The sequence below is a fragment of the Numenius arquata genome, chromosome 4 (genome assembly GCF_964106895.1).
Source record: "Numenius arquata chromosome 4, bNumArq3.hap1.1, whole genome shotgun sequence".
Taxonomy (NCBI): Eukaryota; Metazoa; Chordata; class Aves; order Charadriiformes; family Scolopacidae; genus Numenius; species Numenius arquata.
The window spans coordinates 1,379,941-1,392,047 of NC_133579.1; positions in this window are offsets into that span (position 1 = coordinate 1,379,941).

The window sequence follows — 12,107 nt, forward strand, 5'->3', positions numbered from 1 at the left end:
AGCGACCAGGAAAAGTTATTTTCACCCAAGGAGCCAAGTTTTCAAAGAAAACGTGTGGATTTTACAGCTAAATAAAAGCCACCACCTCTGTGTTATCCGTAAAAACTACACATAAATTAAAAGCGCCGTTAAAAGAAAAAAAAAACCCTTCCAGCCAGCAAGCAGCACATCTGATCTGACTTACAAAAAAAGTATAATTAAAACCATCTTTAATTACAAAAAGCAGCAAGCGAAAACTAAATGAATCAATGCTTTCTCCCCAAAATGTTGTCCGTCAAGGTATAGAAATGATAGTTCTATAGTCCTGCATTAAAGCGTAACTGAAACTCCACAGTTCAGGAATTGATTACGCGATAAGGAAAAAAAAAAAAACCGTAAAAGAAAAAAAACCCCACGTCCTAATGATTTTCAAACTTTTGTTTAAAAATGATGAAGATCAGGAAAGGTTGGAGGAAAAGTTAAAGGAAATATACCTCAAGAGAAAAAAGACCATCTCCTTTTCTTCTTTGTCTATCAGTCTCCAGTTAAAGCATATGGAAAATGTTTTCAAAATGCCTAGATTTGGCACATTGTCATTGCAAAGAGAGGAGCGCAGTGATGCTGTTATAGAAAATGGGAAATAAATTCAGGATTGGGTGCTGCCTCCTTCAATGCGGATTTATCTAAGTTTAATTTAATATTCCGCAATCACTGTATGATCGCATATAATTCACCAAGATTTTTAAGGGCTTTGCCTAAATACGCTGACCACAGGCACAAAGTCATTTAATCAGATTATTTCCTTCTTTTATTTGTGTTTATTTTTCTCATTAGAAACACTTTAAATTGCAATTGTGAATAATAGAAATGATGGAAGATGAGGTTTGGGGTGAAGAAGCGCTCAGAGAAGGCATTAGCTTTATTAAAATCATTCTGAACGTAAAATCAAAAAGCACAAAATGGTTGTTTGTAAAACACTAAACCTTTAATCGATTTATTGGCATTCCGATCGATTAGATAAACGGAAATCTATAGTAAACATAAAAGCATTTAAAATATTTTTCTCTCATTTATAAACAAAACTTTTCTTTTCAGTAGAAAAAAAATGATTATCAAACGACTAACAGGAAATTCTTCAGATATCAAATTACGATAATAAAATTATTTCCACATGGAAAGGGATAATGACAATGATGATAGTAATTATAATAATGAATAATTCAACAGCCCTTTGACATATATGGAAGAGCCTGGTTCAAAAACAGCTTTTGAAGGGGGCTACTTTTAGGGGATTTTTTAAATAAAATTGAATTTTGAGGCTGAAATGCTCAGATCAAGTGACAGTTTAGGTGCAAGTACGAAAGTTGCGTTAATTTTTTCCTGCATTTTTCAGGCGGGAGCGTTCACTTTGACATCGCCCTTTAAATTAAGTTACCCCTTATTAGCAGAAAATAACTATCTAAATAAATCAGCTACCCCTGAAAGTGTGGGGACGAAAAAAAATGTGTCTTCACGCCAGGGTGATGGGGACCGGGACCATTTACCTGCTAATTTAAACGATTTGCTTAGCTCGTAGCGTGCCTTCCAGATTGCCGAAAAATTCTGGGAGCAGTAACGTGTTTGCCCATTTAAGTGAAAGAAGGCAGTGGATTCGGGGGTGGGAGCCGGGAGCCGGAGCAGCCGGAGCTGCTGGCATTCTGGCTGCGCGAAGAGGAAGTGTTGCTGTAACGGGTATTATGTTTATTTGATAAAGAAAATCAATGAAAGTGGCTGTAAAGTAGTTAGTGAGGCGTGTGTTTGGGACTCGGGTTGAATAGTGACTCCAGCGGGCTGGTCGATGAGCTCTAAGAGCTCTGGAAATCCACCCTAACCCTCCCAGCCAGCCAGCTCTCACTCAGCGCTGCACCTTCCTCGCTCCTTGTCTCCTCCCTCTCTCTCCTTCCTTCTCTCCCCACATCCCTCCCTCCTTCCCTCCCTCCCTCCTTCCCTCTCTCCTAGTTTTCCGCTCCTGCTCTCCTTCTTCCCAGCCGCTCCAGCTGATTCCCTCTCCCAGGTTTATTTGCTCTCCTTAATCTCCCCCATCCTCTTTCTCCCTCTCCCTCTCTCTCTTTCATTCCCTCTTCCCATCTCTGCCGTAGCTCTTCCCTCCCCATCCAGCTGGTCCTCCAAGTTTTCCTCCACTCTTGGAGCCTTCCTCCTCCCCTCAATTCTCTTCCTCTCCTCTCAGGTCCCCGTATTCCTAAGTTTCCTTCCAGCCTTTTCCCCATCTGTCTTCACCAAGCCAAATTTATCTCTTATTTTGGATTGGTTCCTGCGGACATGTGCTACGTTAGTAATTATCCCTGCTCATTTCCCCCTCACACCCCCGTGCTGGAGAGATGAGCGCACCACTCTCTTTCCTCAGTCGGGATATTTTAAACATTGGCTAATCTTCAGCGGGGCTTTATTTTAGACCTTCTGCAGTTATTTCCCCTTTTTCTCCCGCTAATCTTCATTCCCTCTAATTTACAACAGAAATGTTTCTCCTCCTCCTTTTCATTTCCTACTTTACAATTTCCTTTGGGGTTTCTAAATAGTAGTATGTCCTTTGCACTCCCCTACCCCCGTGGCTCTCACTGTTTCTCTGCAGCTATTTTATTTACCCTGTTGCTGGAGGAATATTTCTTCCCTTAACAAGTTTATCTGCCTGTCTTTCAGCCCCAGTCCAGAAAAGAGGGGGAAAAAAAAAAAGAAAAAAAAAAGTAAAAAAAAAAAAAAAAGTTGAGCTCGTGGCTCTTTTCTGCGCAGTAACTTGGGTTCAAACTTCTGGTTTGGATTATGTGTCATTATCTATTTTCCCTTATCGCGTCCCCCCCTTGCCCTCCCCACCCCCCCATCGCTAATAACATCTTTAGCGCGCTCAATGTTAAATATGGCAGATCTCTGAAAAACGCTCCCCTCTCCAAGCTCTCTGCTGGAATTAATTACTCGCCCCGCTCTTCCCACCGCGCGGTGTCCGCGGGGGCCCGGTGCGCGGAGCCCCGCGGAACGCCCCCCCCCCCGCGCCGCCGCTTCCCGCCGCCGCCCCCCCCGTCGCCCCCCACCCGCGGCCGCCGGGCAGCGCCCCCGAGCCGCGGAGCCAGCGCCACGGCAACCCCGCCGACCGCGCAGCCACCGGCCGCGGGCGCCGCGCTCCCGCGGGGGGGGTGGGGGGGCCGCCGCTCCGCGCGGAGGAGCCGCTCCGCCCGCGGCGGGGGGCGGCCCGGGGCGGGCAGCGTCTTTGGGGGGGTTGGGGGGGGGGCGGCAGGTGCGAGGGCTCCGCACCGGGGAGAAGCGCGCCCCGCGCAGCTCCGCGCTGGAGGGCGCCAAGTCCCATCCGCGCCGCGGGGCTTCCGCGGGGAGGGGGGGGGTGTCAGCTTTCCCCGCTGGTCTGCTTGCCCTCGTGTGTCTGGGGGGCAGAAGGTGGGGTTTGAGGTCTGGGGGGGGGCAGAAGGTGGGGTTTGGGGGCCGGTTCTTCTTACTCTTCTTTTTGTTTTTCCTCTTTTCCCCCCTTCCTTTCTTTCTCTTTTTTTTTTTTTTTTTTTTTTTTTTTTGGCTTTTTCCCTCGTTGTGTCCGGAGTGGGATCCAGCCGAGGGATCCCCACCCCGGCAAAGCCACCGCTGCGCTGCTGGCTGTCACACACGCTGCGTGTGCCCCCCCCCTTGGTAAGGTCCCGCTTGGCCCCCACACGCTTGGCCCAGGGTTTATGGCGGGGGGCGCTGGGATGGAGCCCCCGCTGCCGAGGGGGGCACTGGGGCTGGCGGCCGGGGCCCGCTCCGGGCTCTAAAGAAACCTCCACCCGAGGAAATGATGGTTCCGCGTTCGATGGCCCTGCCCCCTCCTTTGTTTCATTATTTGGGTTCTTCTGCATCCTTCTGGTGACCGCTCTCCGTTGAGAAACCGGAGGAAGAAATCTAATTTACTCATTTCGTCCGTGTTGAAATTCGCACGGAACCGGTTTCGGTGTTTCACCCACGGGCCGCAGTTGGGTTTAGCTTTTACTTTCTCTCCATAGGTTGCAGGCAGAACGGGCCCGATCCTGCCAGCCCCGTCTCCAGCGGGTACCGGTGGATCTGGCCCCTCCTCAGAAACTCTGGGTGCCGTCAGGGCCCCTCTTTGGTGCCAAGTCTGATAAAAACGGCTTTACCTGTTCCGGGCGTCTATAAGGCTGGCCCGACGGAGTGCTCTCCCCCAGCCGGGGCGATTCTGCTTTGCTCCGAGCAGGCTCTGCGGGTTTTTTTGAGCTAAGCCTCTAATAGCTGCAACTTTCTGCTTTGCTTAAACCCGCTCCGGGGAGGAAGGATGGCTTTTACTTGAAAGGTTCCACGGTACCGGCACGGGCACCGGCGGAAAGGAGTATTTGAGGGAGTTTCAGACAAAATACAACCCACAAACAAGGCAAAGGATGTCGTCCCAAAGTCTCATTCACTGAGAGCCAATGCGGAAGGGTACGCTTTGCAAATATTTGCCCAGGAACGTAGACTGTTAAATTCTGTCAATATCTCCATCACCCCTGGAATTATTGCTCACCTATATCCACAGTGACCCCAAATTGTCAGAGAGAGAGCCTGCCAGCTGTAAATCCACACGGGGCCACAACAGCATCGCAATTTATTATAAAGCAGAAACGTTACTGAAGGGAAAATTGGTGCCTATTCCCAAGCCCACACCTGAAAGGAACACACGTTTCCAGAAATAAAGATCTTAGAGGGGATTGTTTAACATTTCTTGTGCGATAGCATCATCCCGTCAGGTAGATTATATTTATTCTGAATTCATTTTAACCCACTACGAATGCTTTTTAAAAATTTTGTTTGGAAATGAAAAAGACTACTGCGATTCAACAACACCTTGAAAAAATTAAAATACGTACTTCTGCTGCAGACCTCCTGCATGACGGTGCCTTATGGAATAGTCAAGTCAGGGATAGACTTTTCCCTTCTTTCTCCGAAGTGATCTAGCTTGGAACAATATTCTTGCTTCCCTCGGAAGTGATTTTAACGAGTGCAGAAATATTTTTGATATCATTTAAAAGAGGAAATGACGGACCACTATAAAACTAAATTTAAAAGTCTGTTTTAATGCTCTGAAAGGCAAATATGGAATATATGTATTTGGGGGGAGATGTTGTGTACGATGTGGAAAGAGCTTATTTTGAACAAGTGTGTGTGTACGTTCCTTCAGACGCCGGTGTGCACGCTCTCGGTGGGGTCACGGGATTTTTGATCTTTCGCTCTACTTTTAACAGGAAAGGATTGTGATGTAAGATGTGCAGAAACAAATTCCGAGAGCATCTGAGATTTACTCATAAAGAGCAAATCAATTGAAAAAAAAAAAAAACCCAACCAACTAAAATCTATTGATTATGAAGAACTGGTTGTGAAACACCTAATTCTCAAAAGGTGATCACAGGATTTTTTAATATTTACTCCCCAAAATAAACTTGTGAATGTGAAAAGGTGCAAACCTGGGTGCACAGTGCGGGCAGCTCTCCCCTCGCGGTTCGTTTCTGGCGTCAGTAATAACAATGAACACAGGGAACCCGTTCACGCTTTTATCCTTAAACCTCTTTAAAATTGTCTCTTCACAGAGACATCCTTCGAAATCAGCAGGACCCTAGGAATCAGTATTTTACCACCAAAGAATTATTTTAAAACTGAATGTATGTGCCAGGTTCCTTTCTTTTTCAGTAGCTAGTCGTGTGTGTTGCTTGATAAATAATCAAAGAATGAAATAAAAACTAAAACTAAAACATGCTGAAAGGCAACAAATAGGTATTTTTACATTTATGCTAAAACATTTGGAATTTTTTTTTTAATAGGAAGCCTTCATAAATTACTAAAATCGCACCTGATCCCGTTAATAACGCAGTTAACTACCGGCAGGTAAAACGCTCTTTTCTGTGGAAGATTTACGCTTTCTCCCCACAGACACTTCACATCCCCGGCCCACGTTGCTTTTGTTAACGTAACATTATTCAAACTTTTGTGTTGGGACTATTGCAATAAGAGAAACACACAGAAACAATTGATCCGTCCCCTTTTCCACACAAACCCATTTGTGTGTAGCTGGATATTGAGATGCACGATGCGGAGTTTTTGGCTTTGGCGCCGTAATTAAGGCGGCGGGATCCGGCTACGGTTTAATGCTGAACTTTCCAAATTTAACATTCGAGTTGCCGGTTCATCTCCAGGAGGATGGATACGGTGTTTATAGAGTTCATTCTTGACCTTACCTGAGTAAGTACTTTAAGTTAAAGTATGAGATGCACCTAGAGGGGTAATACATTGAGTTTAATAGGAAGACAGTTAATAACCTTTTTTCATCCTCATGCACTATCAATCATGGCTGTCACCAGTCTGCTGAATCAAAGCAAAAGTGTTCTTCACAGATGACTGATTAGAAACGCAAAATCACAAGATCCATCTTCATGGTCACTTTTATTATAGTCATTTTTAAACTGACAGCAACCTGCTCAGTTTCAGCAGGCTGGGCATCACAAATAGTGTCACTCAGTGCAGCTAAGCATGAGAAGATGTTGGCTGGATTATACTTAAAAATAATTAGGCCCAAAGCTTTTTGTGGAAGCAAGAAAAAGGATTTTCTTGGTTCCAGCCCCATCTTTTCAACGCCAGCAGTAGCCTGCGTTTTTTTTACAGTGGGTTGCTACTGGAAAATATTTTCATTCTCCCACTTCTAGGGAATTAATCAGTTTTAGGTGGCCCTCGGATACTTTTTGAAACCAATCTCTTTGCTGGTAATGTGACCAGTCAGTTTTGATAGAGCCGCTCTTAAGCACAGGCTGAACAATTACATACTCTTATTTGTACAGTGCAGTGATGAACTGTTGGTTTCCAGCCTTCGGAGGAATATTGCAAAAGCTAATTATCTTGTTAACTAGATTTGCTTCAATAACATTGTCTCCTGTTCAAATAAACTAGCGAACAGTTCAACACTTTAAGGTTATTTATAAACTTAAATAGGCTCCGGCAAATTTAAAATCAAGATGGTACAGGCGAGAGGTAGAGGGAGAAAGAGAGAGAGAGAGAGAACACTGACACTGCAAGGTGTGTTTCCAAAATGCAGTGAAATCTAATATAAGGAAAGGTGTTCAGTAACGTTGAAAACCTAAAGGGTTTTTTTTTGGGGGGGGTAGAAATATGGTAAATACTGACTTTCCATCGTGGCTCACAGTCTTTACGCTTCGTACACACTAAGAGAGATTGCAGAAATTGCTATTGACTCCAACGGGTGTTTCTCCTGTGTGAAAACTGTAGGATTGGTTCCTTAGTGTAAACAAAATCTTTTCACTCTACTTAACGCTGCTTAACGTGGGTAAGAAAACAATAGATTCTGATTTGGAATTTTGATTCAAGGGCTGACGGAGGGAGAAGACGGCCAAGGCTAATTTTTAAATTAGGTGGGAGCTAAATAGGCCTTCCCCAAAACCCTTCACAGTCTTTTCCCTGTTCAAAATTTAAATTCCGCTTCATCTCCCGAACACAAAAATCACATATTGCACCAGCTCAACGTCGACGTAGAATTGTCTTCAGGATTCCAGTGAAAGGGGGCATCTGGTTTACCACAACTTCCAAACCCCAAAAGGCGGTCCTATTAGCGAGGCTGGTTTGTGGGGCTGTGATCCCTTTAGCGTGGCTCGAAGGACTCTGCGCGGTGGGTACATCTAGAACTTTCCCTTAAAACACCCTTGCTAGCCACGAGTCATGCAGCGCTGGCCCTTTTTCCCACGTAGCAAGGGGCTCCACAGGTGCAAAGGTCCGATAGTCTCTCAAAGGGGAGGGCAGGAGGTTTCCCAAGGGGGGCTCTTCCAAAAGGCTCTTCGTTTCCACCCTCAGACCTCGCTCTGGCTTTTCTCACCGGGCTCCACGCGGACACGGGCACTCTCCGTGGCGGGGAAATAAGGTTTATACAAACACACCCTCTCATAGACACACACACAAAACGTGCTACATACGTGTTTGTAAGTCTATCCAACAGGAATCGGCACACGGGCACTGGTCCCTGGGGAGTTACGCCGACGGATTCACCCCAGCCGCTCATGCCAGGAGAATACCTTTAATCAAAGCATCTTTAATAATTTTATAATATTTCCATGTACTGCACAGACACCTGTGGGACCAAAGAAGGTCCGGTTGAGATTCACATGCTTTGTGAACAGTTTGATTTCATTTTTTTAAAGTTAAGTCTTATCTTAAGGATATAATTATCATGTGATAATATGGTCCCAGGTAGAGACTCCACGTTTGTTAAAGTGGTTTTAACACGCATTGCTATTTTCTGATGAAAAATTGATACACTAATGCTGATTGACTTCTGTCTAAAAATCAAAGAGGCTCAGTGTGTCTGAATTCAAATTTATGAGCATTAATCAGGGCTAATCAAGCAGAGAAACTAACAATGTCTACTGATAAATAACACAATCATATTTTAATAATGATGCTTTTGGGGGGAAGACAATGTTATTTAATTAATCTTTTTTTTCCCCATTAGGTATTTTTAATAGTATCTTCTCAACATAAATAGCTAAGGAAACTTGACTGTAAATTATTTTTTGTGCACCTTTGTGTGTGGTGCTGGTTTTTAAAGAAATCCTGAGATCTGAAAGTATAAACACCTGCATTACAGACACGAAATAAGACATTTGTTTGGGCTACAAATACTTTCAAGTTTCAAGCAGAAAAGTTGTTCTTTCTCCTAAATATTGAAGAGTACCAATCTATATCCTAGGGTTTTTTCTGAGCCCAGTTACCACTTTGAGACAGCATAGAAAAGGTGACGAGTATAGCTTAACTTAAGCACAGAGTGAATCCACCTCTCTCTAATAATGAACGTAAATAGGATGAGCAACAGTAAGAAATTTTGTGTTCATTGTTGCTTTTCTTTTTTCTGTCACAATGAAGGAAAACACAGGTAATAATAATTAAAGATATTTTTAATTCCTGAAGAAAAAAACTGCATAAACCCGACTTTGCAAACTTTGAGAATGCGTGTGTGGTTTTACCGTACATGCTGCTTCTTCCTAAAAATGCTGTATTTCTCATCGCGGGCTTATTTACTGTTTCACTGCACTTGTTTATACAGAATATTTATTACATGTTAGTGAGTAACACCGAGTTAGGGTTAAGGGACTAGGATTTTTAGAAATAACCTTAAAATTAATCATATTTCTGACTACAATCCTATCTATCAATGCTTCTAAGACAGGACTGAAGTAAGAACTAAGGTACTATCGGTTCATGCCATCTTTTGACAGGAAATGTTCCAGTAGAAGTATTTTAACATATTTAAGTACCGAATGCATATAAGCATTTTGTAAGATTTCCCAAAATGCAATTTATATAATAAATAAGTAAAAGAATTTGCATGTACTTCAGTAATTACTAATGTAATTGGAAGAGAACAGTGGTTAATGGGGAGGTACATGCACAGAATTCAGCAGCTGAAGGGCAGCCTAACTTTTTTTTTCCTTAAATAAGCAGATCTGCCCAAGTAAACAGAGCAAACAGTGTCTGGAAGGTTTCTCTTTCCAAGTGCACTTATCCTAAACATATTTAGACCCATGGAAAATAGCCCTCAAATCCTTCAGCAGCACAGGCAGAGCCGCAGACACCAGCACCAGGGATTCCCACACCCCACCTGCCTTTTTGCTGCCGGAAAATGCAGCTATTTCTGCCCTCACTGCATTTTTTTTTTTTTTCCTCTTTTGGTTTCTGAAATGCTCCTGGCAGAAGCTTAGAGGAGGGAAAAGGCTTTTCTACGGGCATCAGGCTGGGATAAATGTGTGTGTGTGAGCGAGAGGGAGACGGGGCATCATTCAGCATCTCCCTCTCACCTGGGGTTCGGACCCTCAGCTACCGCTCACTGAGCCTGAACGGGAGAAGAGCAGGGAGCAGAGGTCATGAAAAAATGCTTCTAGTTTTATATTCAGATTACTACCATTTAGAATAAAGCCCGTTGCGCGATACCCGTATTCCCAGTGGCTAACTAGTTGCATAGTTTTTACCTTCCCTGAAAAGCATTTAGATGTCTCTCGGTAACTCCAGACTTAAAAGGGTTTCTGCATCTTTCCTTCTGCATTTTCCAAAGTATCAATCACAAATTATAAATCAGGGATTCCTGTTTTTTTTTGTGTGGTTTTTTTGTTTGTTTGTTTGGTTTGGTTTTTGTTTTGTTTTGGGTTTTTTTCCCTTTCTCTTTTTTTTTTTTTCTTTTTTGTCTTCATACTCCCAGACCTCTCTTTTTCTTTGCCTCCTGCAGCGGCTAGTAGCCACGGATCCTTGCAGGTTGTCTATGCATTTTTACTTTATAAGAGCAAGAGGTTACACGAAAGCTATAAACGTTTCTTTGCCCAATACAGCAAACCCAAGTATTTTTCTTCCAAAAATTATCAACAATATCTATTTTTGTCCTGCTGCCATGGAAATTTTAGTATAAACATCATGGATGTGCTAAATGCACTAAAAGATGAGAGTCTAATACAGATTGCAAACAACAGCAAAGCTGTCTTATTCCTCAAGTAACAGATTCAGGGATAAGCACATAGACTTTGTTTTTCTGCTATCTTTTAGATGTAGTCTAAATCATCATTTAGATCATAGGCTGGTAGGCTGAAAGGAAAAGCTTATTTTCATATAAATGTCCAACGAGGGTTTTAGAGCCCTGCTGTGGAATGCAACAGGGGTAAAAAAAATTCCCCCAAATTTCCTTGTCCTGCTGATAAAAGAATAGTTTAGGTGCTACAGTAAGGGTTGGCTTTTTTTTTTTTTTTAATATTTGATCTTTCTTTGTAGTTTTTATTCTAACTTAACTGTATTTAGGCCCTGTTTTCATCTTTATAAAGCACTAGGTTTTCCTTCTTTGTAAGTTATTCTCCCATAGTGCATCTTAGTTTAATTCATTTTTAGCAAAAGAAACACCCAGGTTCAATCTGGAGACCTCCTTCCAACATAATTTAGCTAGACCTTTTCTTAGTAAAGGTTTTCTGGTTTTCATTTTCACTTCATATTCTCAAATAAAAGATCCTTTGTTGTCTACCATTTGATTGGACTTAATGAAAAACACTCCATTTTAACTTAACAGTATTTCCCTTTGAATTTATTATATTTAAGGACACTGTCAAAAATCAAGCATTTAATCTCAGGTTTTTATACTTAAAATTATATTACTATCATATGGTTCAATGAGGTGATGTAAAAAGTATATTGAATAGATTTCAAAAAGAAAAGTGAAAAACTAGCCTCATTTTAATATGAAACTAAATACTATGGCTAATGTGCAGATTGGGTATGGTAGTTGACTTTAAAGACTAACATGTGACAGGGTGCCAACAGCTGAATTGTGCAGTATTGACTAAATGAGGTTCACTGATTTGTATTGAGGCTAATATCTTCTTTAAACAATTCCGTGTAAATTGTGCGTATAAAGTCATTGGAAGCTATTTCTCAGGACAGCCTCGCTGGCTGGCTACCTGCTGGAGTGAGGAAGATAATCAATAGAGAGAAATAGAGCTGAGCATGAGACTGGGAAGCTTCAGAGCAGTTAGTGCTGATAAAAGTAGATGATGTCAATATTTGGGAATAACACAACTCCGGGATAACAGACAAAAGAGAAGTGCATATGTTGTAGGGTGTTCAAACAGGGGCAGAATTAATGCATAAGTGGCAGATGTTGCCCCAGGCTGCAAAAGACATTATTTATTCCAGGTATTGTTAAATTCCGAGTGAAACACCACTGCTCAATATGGTATATTAAAATTATATCTAGCAAGGAGAGAGTCAGAAGACTTTTTACAGGAGTAGAAATTCTCGGGTACAAAGAAGCTGATGTGCTCTATTGATACAGAGCGTTTTCCACGTGTCTCCTTGACCCCGTAAGAAAAAGCCTCTGTCAGAATTGAATGCTACAAAACCAGTGCTCAGTGCTCCCTAATTAAGTGAATATTTAGAAATAATATTCAACATATTAACAGAAACAAAATGGAATGGCATAGTTTGGCAGAAAACAATTCTTTACTTGTAAAGACGTAGACATCCTGGAGTCCACCCTCTTCCCCCCTTTTTTAGTGTTTAAAGATTATTGAAACAAAAAA